The sequence below is a fragment of the Mustela nigripes genome, chromosome 1 (assembly GCF_022355385.1).
Source record: "Mustela nigripes isolate SB6536 chromosome 1, MUSNIG.SB6536, whole genome shotgun sequence".
Classification (NCBI taxonomy): Eukaryota; Metazoa; Chordata; class Mammalia; order Carnivora; family Mustelidae; genus Mustela; species Mustela nigripes.
Window position 1 is genome coordinate 131,030,198 of NC_081557.1, and position 12,818 is coordinate 131,043,015.

The following is a 12,818-nucleotide window of genomic DNA, read 5'->3' on the forward strand; positions in this document are numbered from 1 at the left end:
TCCACAAGAGCAGAACTCAATTGTTTCCCCAGACATAGTCCACAAAATCTAAAGTACTTACTAACTGGCCCTCTACAAAAAAAAATTGACCACTTTTTTACTCCTCTACCCAATGAGATATCATAGGCAACACATGACATCTCCAAGAACCCTCTCTAAAATACACGAATTGAGCTTCTGTCAGCCTAGGTGTAGGCTTTTGGGTCTTCTGATGCTAAAACACAAATGCACTCCCAAGGCCCTTCAATCATCCCGTATCAATCCTGAAGTTGCCAAGGCAAAGCACAAAAAGTTATCACTCCCTCCTACCAGAGTCATACCCTTCCCACTACCTTCATTAGTAAATCATGTCAACCCTAAAAGACTGCCTTTAAGTCCGTCTAAACATGGTTTCACCTGCATAAAATATGTTGTGGAAAGAAGAGGATGGAGAAGGCACCCATATGGCATATATTCCAGTCCCATACCCTTAACCTAGAATCACCTGAGATCCATCTCCCTATCTAAACATCCCTTTCCCAGAGAGTTCTGCCATTTGAATTAAATTCTTAAGAAGGGACCAAAGAAGCTACCAGGAAGGTGGTGAACTGAATGAACTAATGAACACAAAAAGTATGGATATGTATATAGTCCCTATCTTACAATCCTTAATTTTGTTAGAGTCAACACTAAAAGCAAGCCCCACTAGCTGCAGGTTTCGCCACACACACACAAAAATCTTCCATGTCTCATGCTTCAAAGACAGCTGATTCTTCTTAAATGCCAAGTTGTTTTTTGTTTATTTGTTTTTTAATAAAAAGGTTAAAAAAATAGCATTTTCAGCACTGCTGTGCCAACACAGGGATATCCCCTCCATTGTATGGGACACAAAGACACACATCAACTGCAACCAGGGGAAGCAGCCTTCTCTGCCAGCTATTTTTAGCCCTACTTCGTCAGATTAAAGACCAAACTTAGGATAATAATCCTGTGCAAACTTTAAAAACATGAATTTTTATGAAAACAAATCTGTCCTTTTATGTATAAGTTCCTTAACAGTGAAATCCTATATATCCTTCTGACTTTAAATCAAGGGACCTATATACTCTACAAAAAGCTTGTTAGCTCCTTCAAAAATATAGATGCACATGTCCTAAGAACTGGTAGCCATGTTAAAGACTGTTCCTCCCTTTGAACTTCAAATCTTACCCACTTTTAGAACATTTTTTAGGGAGAGTCTCATTCATTTTCTGTTCTGACCGTATCATTGCTAACTTTAACAGACTCCCTTCCCCCAAAGTAAAAAGACACACTTTTCAGCTCCATTACTCTGCAAGAAACCTTAACACTGTGAAACTGACTCCTAACTCTACATTTTCAGCATATCACTCATTAGCTTAACTATTTTTCTGTCTTCAAATTGCATCAGCACCAACTTTTTACCCTAAAATTTAATGTCAAAAACAAAGTCCACTGCCCCGTTTCTGAATTATTTTAAGAAACCACTAGTACCAATCTAAACTACTGGGAGCATCTTTCTCACCTCTCCCGTTGTATAGCTCTTCGAAGGCCATGATATGAAAATGTTGGTTCCCTAAAAAAACAAAATCCTTCTCCAGGTAAAAATGCTTCCCGACCTAGAATACAATTTCTCCTTAATCATCTAAAAGTACCTTCTCAGCAACATTGTTCTCAGTTGATTCTCTGGGCTGCACGCATGTAACTGCACAAACACAAACTGACTTCAAGCCTCCTCAACAACTTTCATCCATATCATTCATTCATCATATCATACAAGCTAACATCCCAATTACATTTGTCCCTCACACCCCCCAATTCCAAAAGTCTTAAACACTTTAGCTCCACCAGCACCTTTCTTCCCAAAAGAAACCTTATTTCCCAGATTTGGTTCAGACACTCCAATTAGTTTTGTATAGTCCAACACCAACACTTCTATAGATACATATACACTTATATCTATCAGGCACCAAACACAGTAGTGTGAGAGAGTGTCATACACACAGTAGTATGACATATAGTGTCTTATACACCCCTTTCCTACAATTTTGTGCAATTTATGTTTCGTTGCCTATGCCATAAGTAAAAGCATCTCAAAGGCATCTCAAATACTTTGCTGTTTCTTTGCTACCCAAAATGCAATAAAACATTACCATGCTTTTTAACCAACCTATAGTCAAAGTAATAAAAATAAGTCTTAAAGTTAGTAAGCAACTTTGATAAGAGTACAAATCTACCCTCAAATTATAGTTTGCTGGTTTGTCTTCCTTTTCTCCCTGCAAAATAGCCTATGCCAGAGTAGATTTCTCTTTCTCTCATCTTTGTAAAACATGGGATACATAACTTCCTCAAGTTCTCAAAAGAAGGGAACAGATCCAGAGACATTTGCTTTTGATTTGACATCTAACATTACACCTACTAATCAGTATTTCCATGTCATTATCCATTTAAAATAGAACTTAAGTCTCCTTACAAAAGTGTAACAAGCACAAATATATAAAGAGAAACAAAACAGCTGGAGAAGTTCCAGGAGAGGCAAAATGATCAAGGGATCAAAGTAATCATTCTAAGACTGACAGAAAGAGTCAGGGAAGACAATGGTAAAGAAGAATAATCAAAATACATAAAAACAAGGAAAGATGAACTCGAGCTTGTCATAGCATTTCTCAAAACAAAATCTCTGGATGTGTTTTGGAACTTTACAGAGACAGATTTGGGACAAATAAATGAAATGTTAAATAATTCAGGGGCTAACAAACTTGTAGAACTCACTATCTCAAAAGAGAAAAAGTACACATGAAAACACTATTGGAAAGTTTTAAATAAATTTAATTGAGATCCTGAATGGAGAAGTTAGCACAGACAACCCCAGGCTTACTAAACTCATTACCACAAAGCAGTGGCTTCAGAGGGAGTGAGCCCACACTGTTGCCTGGAGGAGCCACAATTCTCAGTACTATAGTACTGCCTATGTTCTGTTAAATAAAATTCTACCTTATGCTTAACCCTTAAGGTCTGTATAAATATATGAAATAGTAATTACTTTCTTGCACCTCAATTTGGCACTGTTGAGAGGATACCTAAAATGCTTATCAAAGATTTTATAAACTTCACCTTAAAATAATGGAAGAGAAAGGAAAACTTTCATCTTTCAAAGAATTAAATATCAAAAAGTTTCTCCTCATTTGATAGTGAAGTAAAGATAACTCAAACAAACAAAGTGTCAAGTCATTCTGCCAAATAAAAAAGTGCTAGCAATTAGGACATACGCTACTTAAATTAAAAAAAAAAAAAATTGTATAGGGAAAAAAATGCAAAAACTTTTATAAAGTGTTTAAGGTACTAGATGCTTTTCCCCAAGTAAGTCGTGATTCAACTCAGAATCTTCTGAGTAACTGAAATCTGTTATAGCTTCCTGACACCTAGAAATTGGACCCAGGAAATGAGAAGGTAAAAAACTCCTGTACCATCTCTCAAGGAAGAACTGCAAAACCAGACAGGAATTTCAGTTTCGGGGGTTCACAGGGTAAAAGGTTCCCTCTTGAGAACCCTAATAAGAGCTGCCCCGAAACAAAAACCACAGTACTGTTTCACACCGGGTGTACCAGGAAAAGGTGTATTACAGAGATGTCCTTTGTGTGCACAAATGATTTGGCTTCCTCAATTTCCTTTGCCAGTTACCGGCCAGAAAGGTGCAAGTGTTCACTCTGGATAAAGACAGAGCTCCTTTAAGAGAAACCTGTAAGCTTGCATATTATCCGTACAAGGAGCTAAAATAGCATAAAACACAAGACTACCTGATACCTCTTCCTCGCTGTAAAAATAAAGATGCACCCTCTGGTCTATACACTCCCAACACTCCTGCAAAACATCAGCAAAACTCCGAGGGGACGAACCGGACAGTATCCTCCCACTTTCTACCCCCTCGATTCCCTTTCCCCGGCCACTCACACTTTAGGGAAGAGCCGTGGCGCTGAGAAAGTGGGCCGGTTCCCTTCCTCCTTCGCTCTGAGGCGGCAGCTGCGGAAGGCTCCGGCGCGTTACTGAGGAAGAAGCGGTACTTGTGTCTCTAAGCCAGGCGGTCACCCCGGGTCTCTTCCGCGCCGCCGGAGCAAAGGAGGCGGCAGCGGCCCCGCTTACCTCCTCTTTTCCTCTTCCTGGATCTCTTCAGGCTGTGTCTTCTGCCCGCCCTGAGCCACTTCTCCCGGGACAGTCACGTCTGGAAGGCTCCAGATTTTGCTCTTACAAAGTTTTCCTCTGGGCTGAGGCTGCAGCCGGCCCCCCGGGTCCCCCCCGGCCCCGCCGCCCTCGGGGCTGGGGCGGGGGAGGGGGCTCTAAGAACTCCTCCCGGAGTCCTGCCGAGGGGCCGGGGGGCCGGCGACTGGCCAAGAGAGAAGACCCCCCCCCCCCGCGAGGGGGCTCAGGAGAGGAGGAAGGTAAGGAAAGGACGGCGGTGCCTGTCCTGCTCTCCACGCCGCCCGGGCCGCCGCTTCACATCTGGGTCCCCGCCCCCCCGGCCGGGGGGTGGTTGCTGAGCTTGGGTCACCCGCTCATACACTCTGGGGCAAGATGCTACGGCCCCGGGCGGGTGGAAGAGGCAGCGGCGTGGTGGGGGACCCGGCCGGCTCCGCTCGGCGCCGCCCCCGCTCCCGGCTCCCGCATGTGTCGCTGCGGCTGGGACCCCCTCCCTACACGTTGGGGGTCCCTCGCCCCGCGCCCCGGGACGAGACAGAAGCTCCGGCCCTTCCTCAGCGTCTTCTCACCGCAGAGCAGCTGACTAGTCCCGGCCCGAGGTAGCCGCCTCCCTGCCCCCCAGCCGCCGGCTCCGGCTCGGGCTCCGGCTCGGGCTCCGGCGTGTACAGCCGCCGCTGCCGGCCGGGAAGGTGAGGGGGGGAGAAAAGAGGTGGCCGCGGCTCCCGCTGGTCCAGGTCAGGACGAAGGTCTCGGCGCTGGCCAGTGCACGGGGGCCGGGTCTCTCGGATGCTCCCTCGCTCTCACGCTCTCCGCTGCGGTGGCGGTAGCGCCCGGAGCTCAGCTCGCTGTCTCGCTCGCTCTGTGCGGGGCTCTCGCCTCACTCCAGAGAGGGGCGGGAGGAAAGCGGCGCAGACGGATGACGCAAGTCACCTAGCAACCGCTCCCCTCACCCCCTCCCTTTTCTATCCGCCAGGACGTTTCCTCCGCTGGCCTTTTTTTTTTTTTCCCCTTTCTAACCACCCCGCCCTGGGTGACTCTGGCGCGCTCTGATGACGATCAAAGGGAAGAGGAAGTCGGGGCCCCGCGAGCGGGTGGGTGCGCCTCGGGCCGCGGGACTAGCTGCCGCTGCCGCCGCCTCTACGGCCGCGTCAGAATTGAAGAGAGGAAGGGGAGGAGCCGAGTGGAGCCTAAGCTGCCGCCTGATCTTAGCCCTGACCCCACGGCGGCGGGCAGAGCTTGCTCTGTAGCGGTTTCCTTCAGGGCAGGTGGTGGCTGCTCCTTTGGGAGCATGGAGGAAGGCCCAGGCCGCGCGGCCGTCCTCGGGCGCGCACCACCTGAAGGTGAGGCATTTAGCCCCAAATGGGCCTTCGAAAACCCAGGCTGAGCGAGAACTTGCCCTACAGCCTGATCCGCTGCACCTGCTCCAGGGAGCGAGCGCCCCACCCTTCCCATGGTGTGAGGCGAGACCTAGCACCCGATAACGTGTGGTCGGGCCGAGCAAGTGTTTGACGAATGAATGAATGCCTCCCTCCGAGGCACTCGCGGAGTTCAGAGGAGTTGACGGAAGTGCAAGCGTTTTGTAAGCTATGTGGAATTGTAAAGATGAGAGTGGTAATACATCCCTTCTTCCCCCTCCCACCTCTACGATAGGAAATGGGGGTGCAGTTTGCGTACGGAGGCACAACCTGAGTGTGTAAAGTGGGGGCGAAGTGCCGAGACGAAGGAAGGGAGCCATACTCCCGGAGACTGTGGGAAGAATTTTTACTTTTTCAGAAGATGTTAGAGGTGTCTCAATTTTAGGAACCATTCTTGCTTGTATGAAGCTTTGGAGAGCTGATCTTGGTTGATAGTAAGTATCCATAACCATCACCAGGAAATATTGGCCTGTGTTGCAGGTCTGACTCAAAGGCTCTTTCCTTTCTAAAATAAATATTACTATTATGCAGCCTTTCCTACAGATTTATCCTGGAAAGTAAATTAAAGTGAAAACTCATGAAGTTGAAGGTGTAGTTCTCTAGGAAAAAAAATTTTGAGATGAAAGTCTCAGAATCTGTCTTGGTAAATACTGTGAGACTGAGATGAAAGCAGCAATGATGAAAGCAAGCAGATTCCAGAGTTCTTTTGCTGGACCCTGGCACACCCTACCTGCTCTGGAAGCACCATTAATGGATATTACAAGTCTTTCCACTTAAGAGAATAAGGAGCAAGCTTTTATAGTCAGACTTTCGAAGCTCAGGGTTTCTACCAGCACCATATGCAAACAGTAGACCAAGGAAACTTCATTTTTATTAAAATGCTGCAGAAAAATTGATGGGAGTGGGAAGTGGATGTTGCAGAAGCAAGAAGAGACTCACAAAGCAGCACTTTCCCAAGTGTTCTTGATGAGAAGTTCCAAGAGCCAGGTTAACTATCCTGTTTAAGCTACTGTGGGTAGCTTAAACTGTGGGCATGATCGATGCCCTACCATGTCCTTCATGTCCTACCATGTCCTTCCAAAAATGACTCACATTGAATCTGCCCTCCAAGTCGTAGCCCCACGTGGCTACAAAATAAATCTCTACCTGGTTTTGCCCCCTCCCTAATTTCCTGGTAGAAATTGAATGAGTAAAATGCCCAGATTTAGGAGATTTTGTGAAGCTGAACACTTCAGGTTTTAAGTCCTCTGGGGTTTGGATAAAAAGAATGCAAAAATCCTGTGGTGTGGGGCAAAACTTAGCACCCAATTGTGGTCGGGCTGAGCAAATGTTTAATGAATGAATAAACTTCTGCAGCCCAGCAGAGTACACCTCCAGAAAAGTGTGTACTGTACCACATGGGGTTTTTCAGTAGCCTGATCTGTTTTGTCAGTGGCTCCACCTTAGAACCTTAGTACTGAAAGACAGAAAAGCACTCTCAGGAGATCTCTCATGCACCTACTTATGAAGTAATAGCAGCACTAAAACTGGGCAAAATCCACCCACCTCACCATCCAGTACTGGAAGAAACTGGAGGAAACAGCTGGAATTGGCATCTAGAGAAGAGGAAGTTCATACATTTCCAACTTGGTCTGTGTCTCCTTAGTTATTTTACTTATTAATCCAGAGGGGAAAAAAACAGCTAGATTGTACAAAATTCCAACAAATCTGAAATTTCAGGTGACAGTTCTTTCTCTGCTTTATCAGTTTGTTTGTGATAAAGATCTGCATACTATGTTAAAATATAACAAAGGGATATTTGTGGAGGGTTCTTTTCTCCTGCACTTGAAAGCGTGCTCTTATGAGAAGCTATTTTATCAGTGTATTATCATCCCACATCAATGGTTTTTACTGTCAGGGATTTCATAAGCTAAATTATCTGGTAAAATTTCTAGAAATGCCATCTAAAAAGTCTTCAATTACTTTTGCATTTTTATTGTGAGATATACATTAAATGCATACAGCAGTTATTTGGTTTAATAAGTTGTTATAAAAGAAACCTGCTTGTGACCAACTGGTCAACAAATGGAACATTGCCAGCATTCTAGAAGCCCCCCTAGTGACCTTCCTGAGCACAACTCTTTCCCTCTCTTTTAGAGGTAGCCATTATTCTAACTTTTGTGATAATCATTTCCTCGCTTTTCTCTATTGTTTTTTTTTCATAAGCATGCACCCCTAAACAATATGTTGTTTCGTTTTGCCCTTTCTGTTGAACTTTATTAAATGGAACAACATAATGTGTGATCTGTTTGCTTGCTGCTTTTGCACAACGTCAAAATCCATATTTTGTTCAGGTCGTTCATATAGTCGTAATCTGTTCATTTTTAATTGCAGTGTTCCATTATAGCAGTATGCTATAATTTATTTTGCCATTTTATTGTTGATGGACATCTGGATTGCTTCCAGTTTGGGACTGTTAAAAGTGCTTCTGTGAATATTCTTCATATGTGTATTCCTTCACATTTATATCAGTTTCTGTATGTTATATACCCGAGAGCTGTTTCTAGAGTGTTATACTCACGCCAGCCATGTATGTGAGTCCCATTACCCCCCCACACCCTCAATCCCACTCGGTATTGTCAATCCTTTTGCCAGTCTGGTGGATGTATAGTTAGTTGTACGTCATTATGGTTTTAACTTGTTATCTCTGATTGCTGATGTTATTGAGTCCTTTCCACATATCAACTAGCCATTGAATTCCCTCTTGTGAAGTGACTACTACCTTTTTCATGCCCAGTATCTGAGATGCCAGATTTCCCAAGATGATTTTATAGTCCACATTTGAACAATTTATTTCAGGTAAGGTAATGCTACCAAATGAGTTATATTTGGGACAAGTTCTTTCCAAAATATAGCTTACTTAATTATCTTCTATGAATTGGCTTATATAAACTTCTTAAAAATAGACTCAGGGCACCTGGTTGGCTCAGTTGGTTAAGCATCTGCCTTCAGCTCTGGCAGGTCATGATCCCAGAGTCCTGGGGCTGAGTCTCCTTTACCCTCTGCCATGCCACCTGCTTGTACGCTCTCCCTCTTTCTCTCTCAAATAAATAAATAAAATCATAAAAAAATATATATGTGACAAGACTATTTTTTATTTTACTTTTTGCCTTCCAAAATAATCCCATGCTTTCAACTTTCATTGCTGGAATTTCTCATGGTTGTTTTGGGTTTTGTTGTGATTTAGTCAAGTATGTAAAAGAGATTTTTATTCTCTTGAATCTATGTAACTGATTCCTGTTCTTTGTCACTTTGTATGTTATAGGCAACTATGTAACAAATTATTTCCCTAGCACAGATTTCTTTTTCATTTTCCAGTTCCATTCATTTTATAAAAGTCACAGTGACTTTTTCTTTATTTACGAAGTCCCTGCTAAAATAAGGGTTTTTGGGGGGTTGTTTTTTAATTTCACTCAATAATATCAAATGCCATTCATGTCTCTACCTGGCAATTTCCCCAAAGTATTCTCTTTGGTTCTTTGTCATTTTCATATCTTCCAGTTCTTTGTGTAGAATCAGTGATGTTTTCTGATTTGTCATCTTAAGATGAAACCCAGAGAAATTATTTTACATAGGATCAAAAAAGCAAGTAAATAGGATGCCTAGACTCCACCCCAAGTCTTCCAATAGTATGCCTGCCATTATATCACACTGACTCAGTCTTCTGGAGTAGTAAATAAGTTCATTCCAGTGATCTATAGAATATTGTTCACTTCCACATGGCAAACCTCTTCTATCATTGAATAAGATTGTTTCACTAAATAAGATTGTTTCATTTTTAAACCTGACAGCTTTAGGATCAGATTAAGGGTGATATAAATAAAAATAAATACAATTTTTTAAGATTATTAGAAATAATTTCTAAAAAGGAATTATACAGATACTTGTTTTAGTATCTTTTTTAAGATTTTCTTTATTTGAAAGACAACAAACAGTGGGAAGGGGAGAGAGAGAGAGAGAGAGAGAGAGAAGGAAGTAGATGCCCTGCTGAGCAGGAAGCCAGATGCCGGCAGGGCTCCATGCTCCACCCTAGGACCCAGAGATCCCGACCTGAGCCGAAAGCAAATGCTTAATCGACTGAACTACCCAGGGGCCCCTGGATATGTGGTTTAAAAAATAAGGTTTTTCCACTTTTTCCTTCACTAAACCCGCATCACCTCTCCAGAGAACCACTGTGCTTCCTTAATATCTGGGGGAATCATTACACAAAGGAAAGCAATGGTTAATAGTGTCAAATAATTAAGGAAACACCCTTGGATTTGGTGATCGGCTCCCTAATAATTTCACAATGCTGTTAAAAATGTTGAATGTCAGAACATAATGACATTTGTATATCCAAGAACAAATCAACCTAGAAAACCTACCAGCTGCTTGATGAGATCATCTCTGTGTTTGCCTTTACCATAAACTGGACTTGCAAAAAGATTGACTGTAAAAATGAATTACAGTGACCACTAGTTTTAATGGAAAATAAATAAAATAAATCACTTATAATCTTTCTTAGTTTAACCTGAGTTTCAGAAAAACCCTTCCTTTGGTTTTGTCATTAATAATCACAAAGTATTTTACCTAATAAAATCCTACCAAGGTAGGATTGGTTGTAACTTAATCCTGGAGAGTAAAGGCTTTTAAATGTTCTGGCTTGAAATTCAAGGTTGAGTTACTAAATTAACAGTAGAGAGTTGCCAAAGGTACCAGACAATTTCCAAAATGCAGTGATACATAGAAAGTGTGAATGTGTTAGAATATCTATCATAAGCATAGACTTTTCACATTAACTTCACAATTCAGGGAACAAAAATGTAATTATCACCTACTATTTCCTAGCACTTAACGAAGTGCCAAACATATAATGGTGAAACAGATCTAGCTTCACAGAGCTTACAGTCTACTCCTTAGAATGAGCTGGGTTTGAAACTTGACTCCAGTCACTCCATCTAAAACTATTTGTTCTATATTACCATCTGATAATCTCTAAGTAAATGGGTGACTGCTTTTATTCTCTTTGTAAGCAAATAATCAGTCTTATCAGAATTTCACAGAAACACTGAAAAGTAATATAATGCGTGTTTATTTACCTAGATTTGGTCATTGTTAACATTTTGCTACATTTGCTTTAAGCACTTTTTCCTGAACCATTCGAAACGAAGTTGCAGGCATAATGTGACTTAGAGTACTCAGCAGAAATCAACCTCAATCTTTAACCTAAGAAAAGTAACAAAAATCTGTATCTAAATATATAATTCATATATATATATTTTTTTAAAGATTTTATTTATTTATTTGACCGACAGAGATCATTAAGTTGGCAGAGAGGAGGATGCAGGCTCCCCACTGAGCAGAGAGCCTGATGCGGGGCTTGATCCCAGGATCCTGAGATCATGACCTGAGCTGAAGTCAGAGGCTTAACCTACTGAGCCACCCAGGTGTCCTATAATTCATATTTAGATTTCTCTAATTGTCCCAAATAGTTTTTCCAACACTATTTAAGGTGAAGGTGTACAAATGTGATGATTTGAAGGACATCCTTATAGTGCAAGGATTACCCAAATAAGGCTAGTTAACACAGCCATCACCTCACATAGTTATCTTTGTGTGACAACATTTAAATATTTCAGATCTCTCTTAGCAAATTTCAAGTATATTTTTCATAGATTGTGCCCTCCCGCAACCTGGAGCCAATCAAGTTTCACACATTGCATTCTACAGTCATATTTAAATGTAAATATGTTTAGAGAAACTAAAAACTGGACTCTCCAATAATATTTGGAAATAATTGTTTTTACATTATGTCATTTCTTTCTATAACAATGTTATATTTTAAGTCTAAGAGCATTGTGTATTTTTAGTGGAGGATGGTTTCCCTTCATTTCCCCTATTTTCTGAAAATAACCTATACATTTTCTTTTATATTACTTCCTTCCACCTTTGCCCCACCATGCTTTTCCTGGAAAGCTCTGATTTTTCTCCTGCCCAAAATCCTTATTACCACTTTTCCGTCTCCTTGAATTTGTCTTAACTTTCTAGAAACCCTTTCCAGAGCATCTAACTGCACAGTTCTATCTTCTCTTATTCTCCACCCGCCTTTCAGGCTACCATAACTTTTTAGCTCTCCCAGAAACTGCACATGATTTCCTTTACCAAACCCTTTCACTAGGAATCCTTTACATCAGAACCTAGCTGATTCTAAAGAAGGGGCATAATATTTGTCATGAACTTAGAAATGTGGTTATTCAATCTTCACAAAACTCTGCAAAGTAGGTGTGAGATGCCCACATTCCTTATTCCTCTCCCTGACCACATAGGAAGACTGTCTCCCAGCTCCCCTTGCTATTAGGCTGGGACCATGTGATTGGTCTGGCCAGGAGATGTGGGCAAAAGTAAAGTGGGCCATTTCCAGGCTTGATTCTAAAGTCTCCTGAGAGACAATCGGCTCATGACTTCTCCCTTGTCTACAATGCTTAAAAGCAAAGGATGTTAAGATACTGGATTACATGTATCACAGGACTTTGGATTCTTTAGCTGCTGAGTAGACGAGTTCTAGCTCAATCAGACAGTGAACTGAGCAGAATGTAAAGTTGTATTAAGTTTCTGAGTTTAATACCAAGTTAGCATTTAGAAACTTAAAGAATAGCAAGTCCTTGTGTTAATATTCTAGTCTAATGAGGTTGGGTTATATAAGCTTTTACAACTTAAGAATGCAACCTCCCGGGTGCCTGGGTGGCTCAGCAGGTTAAGCCTCTGCCTTCTGCTCAGGTCATGATCTCAGGGTCCTGGGATGGAGCCCCGTCCCGCATCAGGCTCTCTGCTCAGCGGGGAGCCTGCTTCCCCCTCTCTCTCTCTGCCTGCTTCTCTGCCTACTTGTGATCTCTGTCTGTCAAATAAATAAATAAAATCTTTAAAAAAAAAAAAAAAAAAAGAATGCAACCTCCCTTTGTTAAACTGTTTACAGAAACCTGAGTTCTGAGTTCCAATCCCAACTATAAGAGAACTTTCAGAGAAAAAAAAAAAAAAAAACAGAAACTCTAGGGATTGTTGCTTCTGTGAAAGAAGTACCACACATTAGAACACCAGTACCCTTCAGGTATTTGTTTAACCCTGCCTTTTCAACAAATGGGCTGCCATTCAAAGATGAAGAAATCCTCAGGTTCTCCAGCCTTTTATTCCAGGGTT

The 12,818-nt window shown here is 42.1% G+C and overlaps 1 protein-coding gene and 1 pseudogene across 3 annotated transcripts in view; one reads left to right on the plus strand and one right to left on the minus strand.

Moving 5' to 3' along the window:
- FBXW7 (F-box and WD repeat domain containing 7) overlaps positions 1-4,230 on the minus strand; it is a 232,628-nt gene extending 228,398 nt beyond the window's left edge. The window contains exons 1-2 of one of the 3 annotated variants that reach the window (XM_059373793.1): positions 4,138-4,230; positions 3,949-4,040 (exon numbers count right to left, since the gene is read on the minus strand). The gene's annotated coding sequence lies outside the window, so the exon portion shown is untranslated. Of the gene's footprint in view, positions 1-3,948; positions 4,041-4,137 lie in introns of those variants that run through there. The other 2 variants (XM_059373802.1, XM_059373788.1) reach the window with 2 other exon arrangements.
- Positions 4,231-4,977: 747 nt separating this feature from the next.
- On the plus strand, positions 4,978-8,691 carry LOC132024386 (uncharacterized; annotated as a pseudogene).
- Positions 8,692-12,818: the final 4,127 nt, after the last annotated feature.